Source organism: Capra hircus, chromosome 14 (genome assembly GCF_001704415.2).
Source record: "Capra hircus breed San Clemente chromosome 14, ASM170441v1, whole genome shotgun sequence".
Classification (NCBI taxonomy): domain Eukaryota; kingdom Metazoa; phylum Chordata; class Mammalia; order Artiodactyla; family Bovidae; genus Capra; species Capra hircus.
The window spans coordinates 22,209,712-22,224,280 of record NC_030821.1 but is presented as its reverse complement, the minus strand read 5'-3'; positions in this window follow the sequence as shown (position 1 = coordinate 22,224,280).

Genomic DNA, 14,569 nt, shown 5'->3' with positions numbered 1-14,569 from the left:
GCCTACCAGGCTCTTCCGTCCATGGGATTTTCCAGGCAAGAGTACTGGAGTGGGGTGCCATTGCCTTCTCCAAGAAACAGGTAAGGATGCAACAAATTCATATGATCAATGACAAGATATTTTAATTATTTTTAATAAAAAAAAAAATCCAGAAAGATAAAAAGCCCAAAAGAATCATCTGTAACTATATAAGTCAAAGATAATCAACAGGAGAGTCATGTTTTATTTCTAGTTTCTGAATGTTTGCTGTTTTTGCTGTTGTTGTTTAGTCACTAAGTCATATCTGATTCTTTGTGACCCCATGGACTGCAGCACACCAGCCACCCCTATCTTTCAATACCTCCCGGAGCTTGCTCAAGCTTATGTCCATTGAGTGGTTGATACCATCTAACTATCTCATCCTCTGTTGTTCCCTTCTCCTCCTGCCTTCAATCTTTCCCAGCATCCAATCTTTCCCAGCATCAGGGTCTTTTCCAATGAGCCAGTTCTTCTCATCAGGTGGCCAAAGTATTATTGGAGCTTCAGCCTCAGCATCGGTCTTTCCAATGAATATTCAAGGTTGATTTCCTTTAAGATTGACTGGTTTGATCTCCTTGCAGTCCAAAGGAATCTGAAGAGTCTTCTCCAGCACCACACTTCAAAGGCATCATTCTCCGATGCTCAGCTTTCCTTAAGGTCCAACTCTGAATCTTCATCTTCAACATAATCCTGAAGAAGAGCTGCCAAAGAATCACTTCCAAAGGCCTTCAGGATGCAATTGAAAACACCTTTAAACTGGTTGTTTATACAAAATGAATGATAACCACTAGGAAGCAACAACGGTGGACATCTGGACAGTGTTAGAGAAAGGGGCGGGGGAGGGAGGAAGGAAGGAAGGGAGAAGAGAGAGGGAAAGGAAATAAGGTAAGATCAGGGAGAAACAGAGAGGACATAAACGGAAAAAATTATCCACAAAAGAATGAAAATGGCTGGTGATTTACAAAAGCAGAGGAAACAACATAGAAGAAGGAGAAGCAAGGAACCAACATCAGAGCAAATCCTTGTATAATCAGGGTTCCTTTAAAGGTTGCGATAAAAACTTGATGTGAAGCAGGATACACAGAAAGTGAACGATTATTTAGACACATCCTGGTGTGTTTCTAGCAACCAATGAAAAGATTAAACAAACAAATCCATGCAGAGTTAAGCTGTGCCTCCCAAGCAGTGGGAACCAGGACTCAAACCCACTAGGATTCTTTTAGCGCATCTCTTATCCTTCCTTTTCTCGGTGTATCCTACCCCACTGCAGACTCTCTCATGTAATAGAAAACACAGCCGCCCCAAACTGGCGGGCTTCCTACCCCAAGTCTCCCACAACCTGAGAGAAATTCATTCCTTTTTCTTCAATTCCAGTTAGGAAAATCCCAGAAATTATTTTTTGAGTTGCCCATTTTTGATAATTTGTACACATCTGAACCAAGCAGCTGTGTTGAGACAGATGATATTAGCTAAGAACGTGGTGACTCCCTCTAGAACCATGTAGCTAGAATGGGAGGAAAGGCAACTCCCAAGAGCCTGCATGCTAAGTCACTCAATAGTGTCCAACTCTTAGATCCACTGGGCTGTAGCCACCAGGCTCCTCTGTCCATGGGATTTGTCAGGCAAGAACACTGGAGTGAGTTGCCATTTTCTTCTCCAGGGGATCTTCCTGGTCCAGGGATTGGACTCGTACCTTGTATATCTCATGCACAGCAGGGAGATTTTTTTATCTGCTGAGCCATGCTTTTGTGATAAGTTGCTTCAGTCGTGTCTGACTCTGTGTGACCCTATGGACTGCAGCTTGCCAGACTTTTCTGTCCATGGGATTCTCTAGGCAAGAATACTAGAGTAGGTTGCCATGGCCCTCCTTCAGGGGGTCTTCTGGACCCAGGGACCAAACCCACATCTCTTAGGTCTTTTGCATTGACAGGTGGGTTTTCTACCACTAGCACCACCTGAGTCATCAGGGAAGCCAGTTTCCAAGAGTGGGGTTATTTCCAGAAGGTTCTGAACAAGCTAGAGATGCTACTGTTCTCAGAGCATCGAGATTTCAAACCATTTGGAAGCAGTTTGAGAGATAAGAGCAGATCACAGTAGCTTCTTGTTTCCCAAGAAAGTGTAAAACAAGCAGGCTCCTCCATGGTTTATCCCACCAGTGTCTGATTTGGGGGTTCCATTCAATGCCTGACAGTAGCCTCCACAATGCTGGCATAGTTTCAAGAAATATTGAGCACCCAGAAAGATAGGTTCCTCCAAGACCAATGCAAGGGTTTTCTCTTTTCCTTTTTTGTAGCTGATTAACAACATTGTGATAGTTTCGGGTGGGCAGCAAGGGGACACAGCCGTACATACACATGTATCCATCCTGCCCCAAACGCCCCTCCTATCCAAGGCTGCCACGTAACTTGGCGCAGAGTACCCTGCGCTATACAGCAGGTGCTCATTAATTACTGCTGTATACTCAGTAGTGTATATATGTCATCCGAAGCTCCCAATCCATCCCACTCCACATTTCCCCTCAACAAATGGGCAAGATCAAAATAGACATTGCACCAAAGAAGACATACAGATAGCCAAGAGACACATGGAAAGATGCTCAATTATCAAGAAATGTAAATCAAACCTACAGCGAGGTATCACCTCACACCAGGCAGAATGGCCATCACGAAAAAGTCTACAAATGACAAATGGTGGAGAGGATGTGGAGAAAAGGGAATCCTCTTACACTGTTGGTGGGAATGTAAATTGATACAGCCACTACGGAGAACAGTATGGAGTTTCCTTAAAAAACTAAAACTTTGAGCTACCATATGTGTTTTCTTGTTCAAGAGCTTTGCACAACGCTCAGAACTTTTGAAACTGATCCCGTATTATTATAGTTCATGAGTGAGCCAGACCAGTAGAGGGCATCAGTGAGGCATGGAGGGTTGGGGGAGGGGCCCCATGGTTGCTTGGTAACTCCCTTGTGTTGAGCTTAAGCCGAAGCCCCAGGGACTGAGTCACGAAGAGATGGGAGAAGGGGTAGGGAGTCAGGGTAACTCGGGAGAGGAAGGGAATCAGCCTGTGAGTCAGGTCTTCACTGGAAGCCCTGGCTTTTGGTGGCAGGACTCCAGGAGTACTTCATTTATCCTCAGAAAATGCCACGTGCCCTGGTTTTGTTTTGGGTTTTTTTTGTTTCTTCTTCCTTTTTTCTCCATCTCAGACTAGGCTTTTGTTTCCCCCTTCATTTATCTGGTATTCTTTGAGTGAGAAAAGTAAGAGTTTGCTTCAAGGACATTCCAAAGGTCTCTATTATCAAACTTAAAAAAAAAAAAACAAAAACAGGCAATCACTGTAGTCCATCTGTCCTGCTGAATTATCAACTCCAGGAGAGCCAGAGATTTGTGTGATATCATCTGTACCTCCTACCTTCCAGGTTCTTGGTGAAGTGTGGCCAGGAAGGCTCTGTAAATATTTGTTCAAGTGAATCACATATAATCATATAATACTTTGACTTGGTAACAATGTCTACAATTAAAGGAGACTTATAGCACATTCTCTATAGAAGATTTTTCTAGTTCAGCCTTTCTGTTTTTAAATCTTATTCAATTCACTTCAGGCAGTGTTTATTGAGGGACTTAAACTCTATACAAATCATCGTGCTAGACACCCACAGCATAGGTTCAGTGAAATTATCGCTTACTGCTCCAAAAGGACGGATGCTCATAAAGAAATGTTAGACTGCTACAGAAATAAGGAGCAGGCAGAATAAAATGCAACCACTACTTGCTGTCAGGATGTGGGGGATGAACCTGACAACCCCAAGCTGGCTACAGATTCCAGCCCCCTTCAGTGACTCTTATATCAGGAAACCCAACAGGCTAAACCCAGCATTTTCCTGCTGCTGTTGTTGCTGTTTTAAGAACAAGCTGGTGAGTCAGAAGGGCCAAGTTTTTTTTTTTTTCCTCCAGAGTGTTCTCCAGAGGAGGGCGTGGAGAGTTACTCCATATGAAGAGTCGCAATTATTGTGGAGCCACTGAGTTGTATTAACTAGATTATTCAGGAACCGTTTTGCAGACCACTTAAAACTCTGACGCACTTAATTGCACATTTGGACAGTTAACAGTACCGTCTAGTTTTGTTTTGTTTTCCTTATGTCATTCCCTTTGGGGGAGTTGAAACGTTCTTTTTTCATTTGGCCAAAGCCAGTTTTGTTTTGTTTTTTCAGCTCAATGTCTATGCATTGCCAAAGAGGGAGTGCTTTCCCTTCTCTCCAGACAGGAGGCTCCCAACATTGAAAACATTTCAGGGGAAAAGTAACAAAGGCCATTCAAACAAGAAGCCTAAAGATCCCAGGCCACCCAGCTCCAGAAACGACATAAGATTGAATTTTTGCTTCTTCGTCATCCTGGAAATAAATGAGTATGACACAGCTATGACATTAAGAGGAAAGATAGAATACTCAATAGACCTATCAGAGGCCTTTCATCACCCTGATGGATGTGGGACTTAGGGAACAGTCAACAGAATGGTAAGTCTGACCACTTCTCACTTTGACCAAGTCAAAGACGTGGTCACCATGATGATAGTAAAAGTGCATTTTTATTCCCATTTCCTGCAAAATAGAAGCCACTATGTGTCTTTCCTTATTGTTCCTCCAAACATATCCTCTATCTATGATACTCTTAAATAGGAAGGCTTTAGCATCTTTGGTCACAGGTTTGTATAGAAAATAATTTTGAAATGTGGCTAATGACATTAAAATCAGTTCTACTGATGAACTTATTTTTTTTTTGCTAATTGTGTGCTAATAACCATTTAAAATTAGATATAAAATAGCCCATTGAAAAAATGGAGTAAAACTTTGTAACATGATGGCTGTATATAGTTCACAGTTCAGTGTTTCCAATCAAAACAGTATTAAGATCCAAAATCTTAATTTATGCTTCTTACTTTGTACAATGCCTGGCTTTGTTGGCATTTGCTTGCCTGGATTTTATTTTTATCAACTCATCATCTGAATAGTTATTTACTTTTCAAGTTTGATCATAAAAGAAATTATTTGAAATATGGCAGTGAGGCATTTAACAGAACCAGCCTTTCACATACTTGAAGGAAGATTGTTATGTGTTTGGCTCTGGTTATCACATCAAAGCAGGGTATGTGCTAAGTTGCTTTAGTCATGTCCAACTCTTTGCAACCCTATGGATGGCAGCCTGCCAGGCTCACTGTCCATGGGATTTCGCAGACAAGAATACTGAAGTGACTTGCCATTTCCTTCTCCAGGGGATATTCCCGATCCAGGGATCGAACCCAAGTCTCCTGTGTTTCCTACATTGCAGGTAGATTCCTTAGTACTGAGCCACCAGGGAGGCCCCCCAAAACAGGATATAGCTCTAACCAATATAGTAAGGATTGTATCCCATCCTAATTATGAGACCCAGGAATACAATCATCTCTCATAGAAACTTGTAATAATTTTTCTCAGTAGTTGCTGCTGCTGCTGCTGCTGCTGCTGCTGCTGCTGCTAAGTCGCTTCAGTTGTGTCCGAATCTGTGCGACCCCATAGACGGCAGCCCACCAGGCTCCACCGTCCCTGGGATTCTCCAGGCAAGAACACTGGAGTGGGTTGCCATTTCCTTCTCCAATGCATGAAAGTGAAAAGTGAAGGTGAAGTCACTGAGTCGTGTCCAACTCTCAGTGACCCCATGGACTGCAGCCTACCAGGCTCCTCCATCCATGGGATTTTCCAGGCAAGAGTGCTGGAGTGGGGTGCCATTGCCTTCTCAGTACTTACTTTTTGTTAATTTGGCTGCAAATGAAGTGTGCTTAATTTAGCCCTAAACTCAGCAAAAACAGCTGACTCATAGCCTTTATAGGCAACATAAAAGATTTCTGATCCAGATACAGCAAACAATAAAAGAATGGAATCATCTTGTGACTTTGCTTACTCATGGATTCGGTGTTTCTCTAGCCTTCACCAGTGATCATGACCATTTCTTGGATAGAACAAAATGCCAACAACTTGGATGCAGCAACTTCACAGGAACATATGAAAGACATGCAACATGGAAAGAGCCAACTCCCAGTGAGAACCCATGTTAAAATATGTTAAATATGGAAAATGATAAAAACCAAAATCTGTGAACAGTAATAAATTTGACAGCTTACCGTTTTCTATCTTCTCAACCATCCTTTAAATCTTATTATCCTTATTTTATAGACAAGATAACTGAAAAGTAGATTTTGTGTAAAGTTCTTAATATTGTATAGCTAGAGGAGATGCGGGGCCTCCCAGGTGGCAGCGGTAAAGAATCTGCCCGTCAGTGCAGGAGATGCAAGAGATGTTACTTTCAATCCCTGCGTCAGGAAGAGCTCTTGGAGAAGGAAATGGCAACCCACTCCAGTATTCTTGCCTGGAAAATTCCATGGACAGGGAGGCTTGTGGGCTGCAGCCCATGGGGTTGCAGAGTCGGACACGACTGAGCACATGTGCACACACACCCCCACATTAGTGGATGAAGCTGGGACTTACACCCGGCAGCCTGCCTCCAGAAGCCAGGCTCTTAACCATTGCGTTACGCTGATGAAGAGTCTCCCCCAAAATGAAGCTGTATGCATGTTGCTTTCCACGGAATTTGATGTTCTCTAATCCAGCTGCCTCAGGTGACCCCAAAAATCCCCTACAAGACTTGAAAATGATTGTATTGGTACGACTGGGGTATGTGTAGAAATAATATAATCTTTTAAAAATTCTTCGTGATTTTTCTTGTTGCTTGCTTTTCACCTCTTGCTTTTATCCGGCTTTATTTTTATGAAATACCTGTGCTGGTGGCCTATTTAATTAGTGAAAGAGTGACATGCTTTCATGATTATTGCAATAGTCATAGTCTCTTTTATGCTGTACAGGTGTGTAATCAATGCACCTTTTAAATTCTATGGAATGTGGTCCTCCTTCTAATTGCAGTAAATTGGTCGCACTAATCACTTTGAGTTGTTGGCCAACATAGTTATAGATTTCTACCAGGTGTTCTACCGGAAGATAATTACTTAACAGTACAAAGTATTTCAACAGTGCTGAATGTAAAACAAATCCAACGGTAATTCCAAAAGCTGGCTTCCTAATTCATTCATTCATTTATTCATTCACTCACTTTAGAAAAATACATTATGGTGTATTCTGTGTGTGCCGGCCATTGAACTAAAGATCAGGAAAACAAAAGGCATAATATTCACTCCCTTCCCTGCCTTCAAGAATCTCACAATTTAATGGACAGTATAATGAAATAAAGTATTAAATGACCCATGAGAAAACAGGGATATGTGAAAATTTCTAAAAGAGCCCAAAGGAGTGAATGACGGACTCTGCTTTGGAATTATAAACTCAGAGTCAAAACGGAGACAATGACACTCGAGCTAAGTCTTGAATAACACACAGGAATTTGCCAGTTGTTTCTGTTGCAGCTCCCGGAAACATCAGTACATTTTATGTGGTTGACACACAGAGTGCAGAGCAGGGGAAGGGCTGGAGAGGAGGCTGTGTGGTAGAGTGGATTTATATTGTGAAGGATCCTTTATCTTAGGAGAAGGAAAACTTGTTCTTAGGAACAATGAAGAAACACAAAAAAGTTTTAATGAGATAAAATATGTAGCATATGGCCTCATAATTTTCTGAGTACAAGCCTATCTCCCTCAGTAGACTTGTCACAAGAGCATTCCCATCATAGGTGCTCCATATAGTCAAGTGAATCCTGAATGGTTGGATTAATAAATTGATGGGGATTTTTTTAAAAGATAACTTGGTCAGCCATGCAAGACATAGCTTTGATTAGGGTCAGAGAGAAGGCAAAGAGATCATTCAGAAAACTCGTGTTTCTGCAGCTGTGACATAATGAGACTGAACAAAGCTATGATGATAAGAAACAACATGCCAAGCCACCACTGTAGTGAAATGGGCCACCAGTCACTCTAATGAATGACCTTCATGAGGACACACTTCAGGCCTGGAAAAATACAGTGCCAATCACCAAGCTTGGAGCACTCGCTTTTTCTGCCACCACCTCCTTAATATCCCATAATCTTGTTTGGAGCCAATGCTGGCAAACTCTTCATAAGCAAGTGATGCTAACAGGTCTTCCATGAGCTTAAAACTATTTCCTTGGTAACCCACATTTTCAGCAAACACTTTAGGTTACAATCACATTGCTTTAATGTGAAGTCTATCTGAGCAGTCAAAAATTCAAACTATGTCTTTTCCTGGTCTAACAACAGCGACTTCCAGCATCAGCAAGATTCTGCGGCATCAGTTGGAACAGTAATACTAAGCCGAAAGCCTTATAAATAAGAGAGGGGCTGAGATTTGACAACACATGGAGAATGTGGGGAGAAAATATAGTGAGGGCTTGGCGCACATTTAAGTACCATGCTTTACAGCCAGAGCAGGAACCTCGATGGCCCAAAGAGCTAAGGAATAAACAAAACCATTGCAAAGAAAGTGCTCTGAGAATGTAATAGACCAATATTAAAAACCATTACAGAAGGGAAACTACCCTTTTACACAATACTATTAGCACTGTCTATTTATACAGATGGATAGAAATTGTTCTTCACCCGATTCTTGGAGACACCTTTTGAAACAAAAGCGGTAGAAACATATTTTTAAGCTATGCTACTTCCACTCCCTAAAGTTCTTCTTATGGACTCAAATTGTTCTTTTCCTTTCTAAACTCAAGCCAGGGGTACGGACAACTCCTTTTCCTCATTCCCTGTGTCGCCCACCATCTTTAGAAGCTCGAAGGGCCTCTCAGTTATACCATTACCAGCTAGCTTGCCAGTGACAAGTGAAAATTATGAGTGGAAGAAATCAAATGCTAAGAAGTGAATGTCTTTCCATTTTAGGCACAAACATGATTAATTCTCACATCACATACTCATAAACAAAAGCACGATCAATATTAGACTGCTATGCTGAGACAGAGGCAAATGACATTGGAAAAACCATCAAACTTTGAACAAAAAGAAGAAACCAAGAGCTGGTCTTAGAGGGATAGGATGAGTTTGGCCTCGGGCAATGCTGCTTTTGAAGGAAGGAAAATACCCACATCTTGGTAAACTGTCTTTTCTCATCCTCTATTTCATTTTAGATGAGAGTTTAACAAAATACAGAATAAAAATTAAGATGTCTTTCTGTTTTCAGTCTGCATTTTAAGAAATTAAATAAACAAGAGTACTAAAAAATAATTTCATACAAAATTGAGATTTTTATAGAGGACGCTCCTGACAAAAGTTTCCATTTCATCACTTGTTCTTAAGGTCTCTGCAGCTTGATATTTCCCTCATGAGAACCACACTCTTGACGATTCACAGGAAACAAGACATTTTCATGTTGAAAACCTAAAACTCACCAACCAAAATGTACACGCCATGACAATTACAAGAGCTCCTTAAGTTGGTGAATAAAAACAGGGCTGTACATCTGTTCTAACTGGCATTTCCATCTCAGCTGACTCATTTCTGGGACCTGACACACTGTGCTCTGCAGCAGGTTTACATGCCAGGGCTTGAGCCAAGGTGACACCACGTAACCTTTCTCACCATGGAATCAGCAGCCCGTTCATTTGAATAGCTGTCCAGAAATAGGTTCACAGATTTTCTTGTGAACACCCAGCAGGAAAGCATATTGTTTCCATTTGCTTGTTAGCATCAAACCATAATGATGCCTTTAATTATTTGGGAGAAAAGGGTCACATTCGTGGACTCACATGCTGGCTTATTAGTTTTTTGTTTTACCAATGAATCAGTTGATATGGAGATATTGCTTCATTTGAGCACCTATATGTCAATAAAGTACTTTTAAAAATACCATATATTCACGCAAATCATCTCTCTCTTTCACAAACACATACAACACACACTTAAATGTTCTGAGTATCTGTTTATGCATGTGTTTTACAAAACAGATTTATTTTTGACTGAGATCAAGGAGCGATATTCTGATAAAGATGTCAAACAGGTGGTGGGATGTTGGCTCTGCAGTTAAGGAGGGAGGCACAGTATGGGATAGAAAGAAGGCATAGCATTAACAATTGAAGATTGTCAGAGAATAAAATCACAAATTGAAGGAAAAAGTGCCTTTGTGAGTGTCACTATTCCAAAGTTTACATTTATTTCATAGAAACAAACTGAGTTACTAATGTAGTGAGCATTCCTTTTTGGTTTTTGGTTCTTTGGGGGAGGGGCGGTTGTTTGTTTTTGTTTTTGCTTGGTCAGCATCCAACCTCTCTTAGGGTTGCTGCTGCTGCTGCTAAGTCGCTTCAGTCGTGTCCAACTCTGTGCGACCCCATAGACGGCAGCCCACCAGGCTCCACCGTCCCTGGGATTCTCCAGGCAAGAACACTGGAGTGGGTTGCCATTTCCTTCTCCAGTGCATGAAAGGGAAAAGTGAAAGTTAGGTGAGATAATACCTCACTTTTCTGGGCGAGGACACCTACAATTAATTGGTGCCAAGAAAAATCAGTCCAAAGACTTCTGTTATCAGGAGAGATGATCCACTTCCAGTTGCTAAGCTAGAAGACTGTGAGCCTGAAGCTGTTATTCAGTCTTATCTTCTCCACCTTCTGGGGAGAGCTAGCCTTGAGATCATGTTAACACAGGAGAAAAAAACACAGAGGCAGAGGGATGGCTTCCTGCTATCATCTTTTGGTCTATATGATCACGGTGTGCCTGAAGCTAAACTACTCTGAAGCTATTCACTCTATATGTGAAAAAGAAGAATGAAGAATCTGTCACTACGACTCGTTTATGTTACTAAGCCATAAACAATCCTAGTTAATATTTTGGTGTTTTTCCTTATCATTTACATATATGCATACATACACCTTGGTGGCTAAGCAGTAAAGAATCTGCTTGTGATACAGGAGATGCAGATTCCATCCCTGAGTCAGGAAGATCCCCTGGAGAAAGGGAATGGCTACCTACTCCAGTATTCTTGCCTGGAGAATCCCATGGACAGGGGAGCCTGGCAGGCTACAGTCCATGAAAGTTAGACACAACTTAGTGACTAAACTTCTGTACATACAACTACATATTTGCTTATATAACATATGGTCTCAAAATTATATTATGAACATTTCCCATAATTTACAAAATTATGGGAACTATGGTTTTAGTAACTGCATTAAACTCTATCATGTGAATGCTTCAGAATGCATTTAATCTCTTAGCAACAATTATAGTCAGAAATATTTATTGAGCACATACTATGTACAGGGCACCAGTGCTGAACTCTGGAGGGACAGAGCAGAAGATGTTGTAGACACGGCAGGCATGGCGCTTGCAATCTCTTCTTGTTGAACATTTGGACCATTTGCAATGTCTTACTATTTTAAGAAACGATGTGATGGACATCTTTCTACAAAAATCTTTCTAGAAATTTTATAAATAATTGTTAAATAAGTCAGTAAGAAATATAGCTTTATCACAAATATATTCTATCATATGAGTGGCATACACAAATAAACATGTGCAAAGTAATGAAATAAAAATCTTTTAAAATAATACTGCTTCCCTGGTGGCTCAGATGGTAAAGAATATGCATGCAATACAGGAGACCCAGGTTTGATCCCTGGGTTGGGAAGATCCCCTGGAGAAGGGAACGGCTACCCACTCCAGGATTCTTGCCTGGAGAATTCCATGGACAGGTGAGCCTTGTTGGCTACAGTCTATGGGGCTATAAAGAGTCAGACATGATTGAGTGATTAATACTTTCACTTTCTTTCACAATCCTGACTATATACAACATATTCTTATTTTTCTATTGCAGTCTAGTAGTTTTAAATTTCTTTCTCCAAATGATGAGTTTTGATCTACCACATTGAGTTATTACCCACTAATGAGTAAAGATTCACAATGAAAACCACTGCCTTAGAGCATGGTAGAGCACCATGGTTTTCACTAAAGCATCTAAGATGAACTCTAGTACTTGCTAAGCATCAAACACATTTATTGGCTATAGAGGAAGCACAATGTTTTCTGAAAAAGAAAAAGAATCCAGCAAAATCTAAGAAAAGTTGCTGTTAGGGGGATTGTTACAATCAGACAAAGAGGCCAGGCACCAGAAGCAAATGCCATCTCCCAAAGCTGTTATGGGGCTTCCCAGGTGGCACTAGTGGTAAAGAACCCGCTTGCCAAAGCAGGAGACACAAAAGACATGGGTTCGATCCCTGGGTCAGGAAGATCCCCTGGAGGAGGAAATGGCAACCCACTCCAGTATTCTTGCCCGGAGACTCCCATGGATGGAAGAGCCTGGAGGGCTACAGTCCACAGGGTCACAAAGAGTTGGACACAACTGAGTGCCCGAGCAAAGCTGTTACAGATAATAGGATCTATTAAAGAGAGGAGCATTAAGGGAGGAGTCCTTGCTAAGATGAGCTGTGCAGTGAGAGTAGGTGCCAGGAGCTTTCACTAGCAGGATTCTCATTCACCAAAAGCAGCTGAGGCAACCCTGACATGATTTGAGGTTAACGGAAATCATCCTTAAAACATGAGACAGGGTGTCTGAATGGAGGAATTTAAATTCCCAGAGATCGTTAGATTCCTTTCTCTTCATAGACCTTGTCATCTTTGAAGTCAGGGCAATTGTTGAGTTTCTCAACACAGTTGTCACCAAGCAGGAAGAATAACAATTCTCTGCCTGGAAATACAATAGGGTTAGATGCCCAGAAAACCACAGAGACAAAAGTTGTCTGCCTTTCGATTTCCTGTGGCCCAGGAAGGAGGGTCAATGGGATGCAGTTTGTGGTAACAGCTTCACAGTGAATGCAGTGGTGAGCACGGTTTACTGTTTCAACGAGTGGACGAAGGTAGGGTAGTGACGGGTGAGGATACAGGAGTATGTTGAGAGCTAAATATTTTAGGGAGAGCGAAATATTTTAGAATTGAAAGCAGAACGATAAAGAGTACAGGATTTCTAAAATCAGGCATCTAGAATGATCGGGTTTGCTTGGACTGTCTTGGTTTTAGGACTGAAAGTCCTGCGTTCCAGAAGCTCCTTAGGCCTGAGAAAACTGGGGCAGAGGTCACCCTGAGTTTGGGTACATTTAGTTTGCAGCTAATGAGAGGTGTGACCTATTTACTCAGCCTCTCTGGGTAATTTACTCAACATCTGTGGGTTTCAGTTTCCTCAACTGTAAAGGGGACGGTAGTGCTTACCCATCACCAATAAAAGAAGAGTCGCAGTATTTTTTTAGTAGTTCTGTCCCTGCACAGATGCAGGGGCTTGCCTCTTATAACAGCAGTCAAGATAAGAATGCAGACTTCTGATTGAGTGTCTTCAGGTGATGTGGGGTTAGAATTATAGCACTTGGTTTCCAGCACCCATGGCAGCCTCTCACATTCCTGAGAGGTTGGAATTAATCTGGGCAGTATGCAAATATCCTGGAACCCAAGGTTTCCTGAACAATGGAAAGATCAGTTCAGTTCAGTCACTCAATCATGTCCAATTCTTTGCGACCCCATGGACTGTAGCACGCCAGGCCTCCCTGTCCCTTACTAACCCCCAGAGCCTACTCAAACTCATGTCCATTGAGTCAATGATGCCATCCAACCGTCTCATCCTCTGTCGTCCCCTTCTCCTCCCACTTTGAATCTTTTCAAGCATCAGGGTCTTTTCAAATGAGTCAGTTCTTCTCATCAGGTGGCCAAAGTATTGGAGTTCAGCTTCAGCATCAGTCCTTCCAATGAATATTCAGGACTGATTTCCTTCAGCTTGGACTGGTAAGATCTCCTTGCAGTCCAAAGGATAGAAGCTTTCAAGCTTCTTGAAAAATAAAAGCAAGTTTATTATAATTTTGTACCTGCATCCTGAAATATCTGTGACAAATATGAAAGCTATATGGTTTGCTTTTCCTTATAAAAGAACAAAAATTGAGGATAATTCCATTAGATGTAGCCTGTCAGATGTAAAGAATATGATCTTACTCCAAGAGAGATTTTACACAAAATTCATATTTTATTGCCTTTACTGTGTCTCTCTCATAGTGAAAGTAGCTTCTTGCTGTGCTTGTTCTCATAGAGTCAGCCTTTTTTAAAAATCTGAATTCACTCTGAGATTCATATGTTCCAAACAAGTTAATGGCCCTGATTCCATTACTGATACAGGTCATGGTTAAGCCACTGCATGTTTGTATTTTTACTTCTTACCACAAATGTTCCTACACTATGACGATAAAAATGATTCAAAAACAATCCAAACTTCCTAAGGTAATAAGAACATTCTCTCAAGGTTAGCAGAGTGAAATGTAAGCCATTGAACAAAATCTTTGCTTGGGGATGAGGTGTGGACAGATTCAATGAAGAGAAAAAGTGAATCTTATCAGCTACTATGATGACTAACAGATTTTCCAGAGAAGTGATACGTAAACCTTAGGAAATTAATGAAGATCTTACACTGTACCTGAGGCAAGAAATGAATAGGAATAAAATTTTAATATAAATACTGTAAGTAAGTGTTAGTCGCTCAGTTGTGCCCGACTCTTTGCAACCCCATGGACTGCAGCCCACCAGGCTCCTCTGT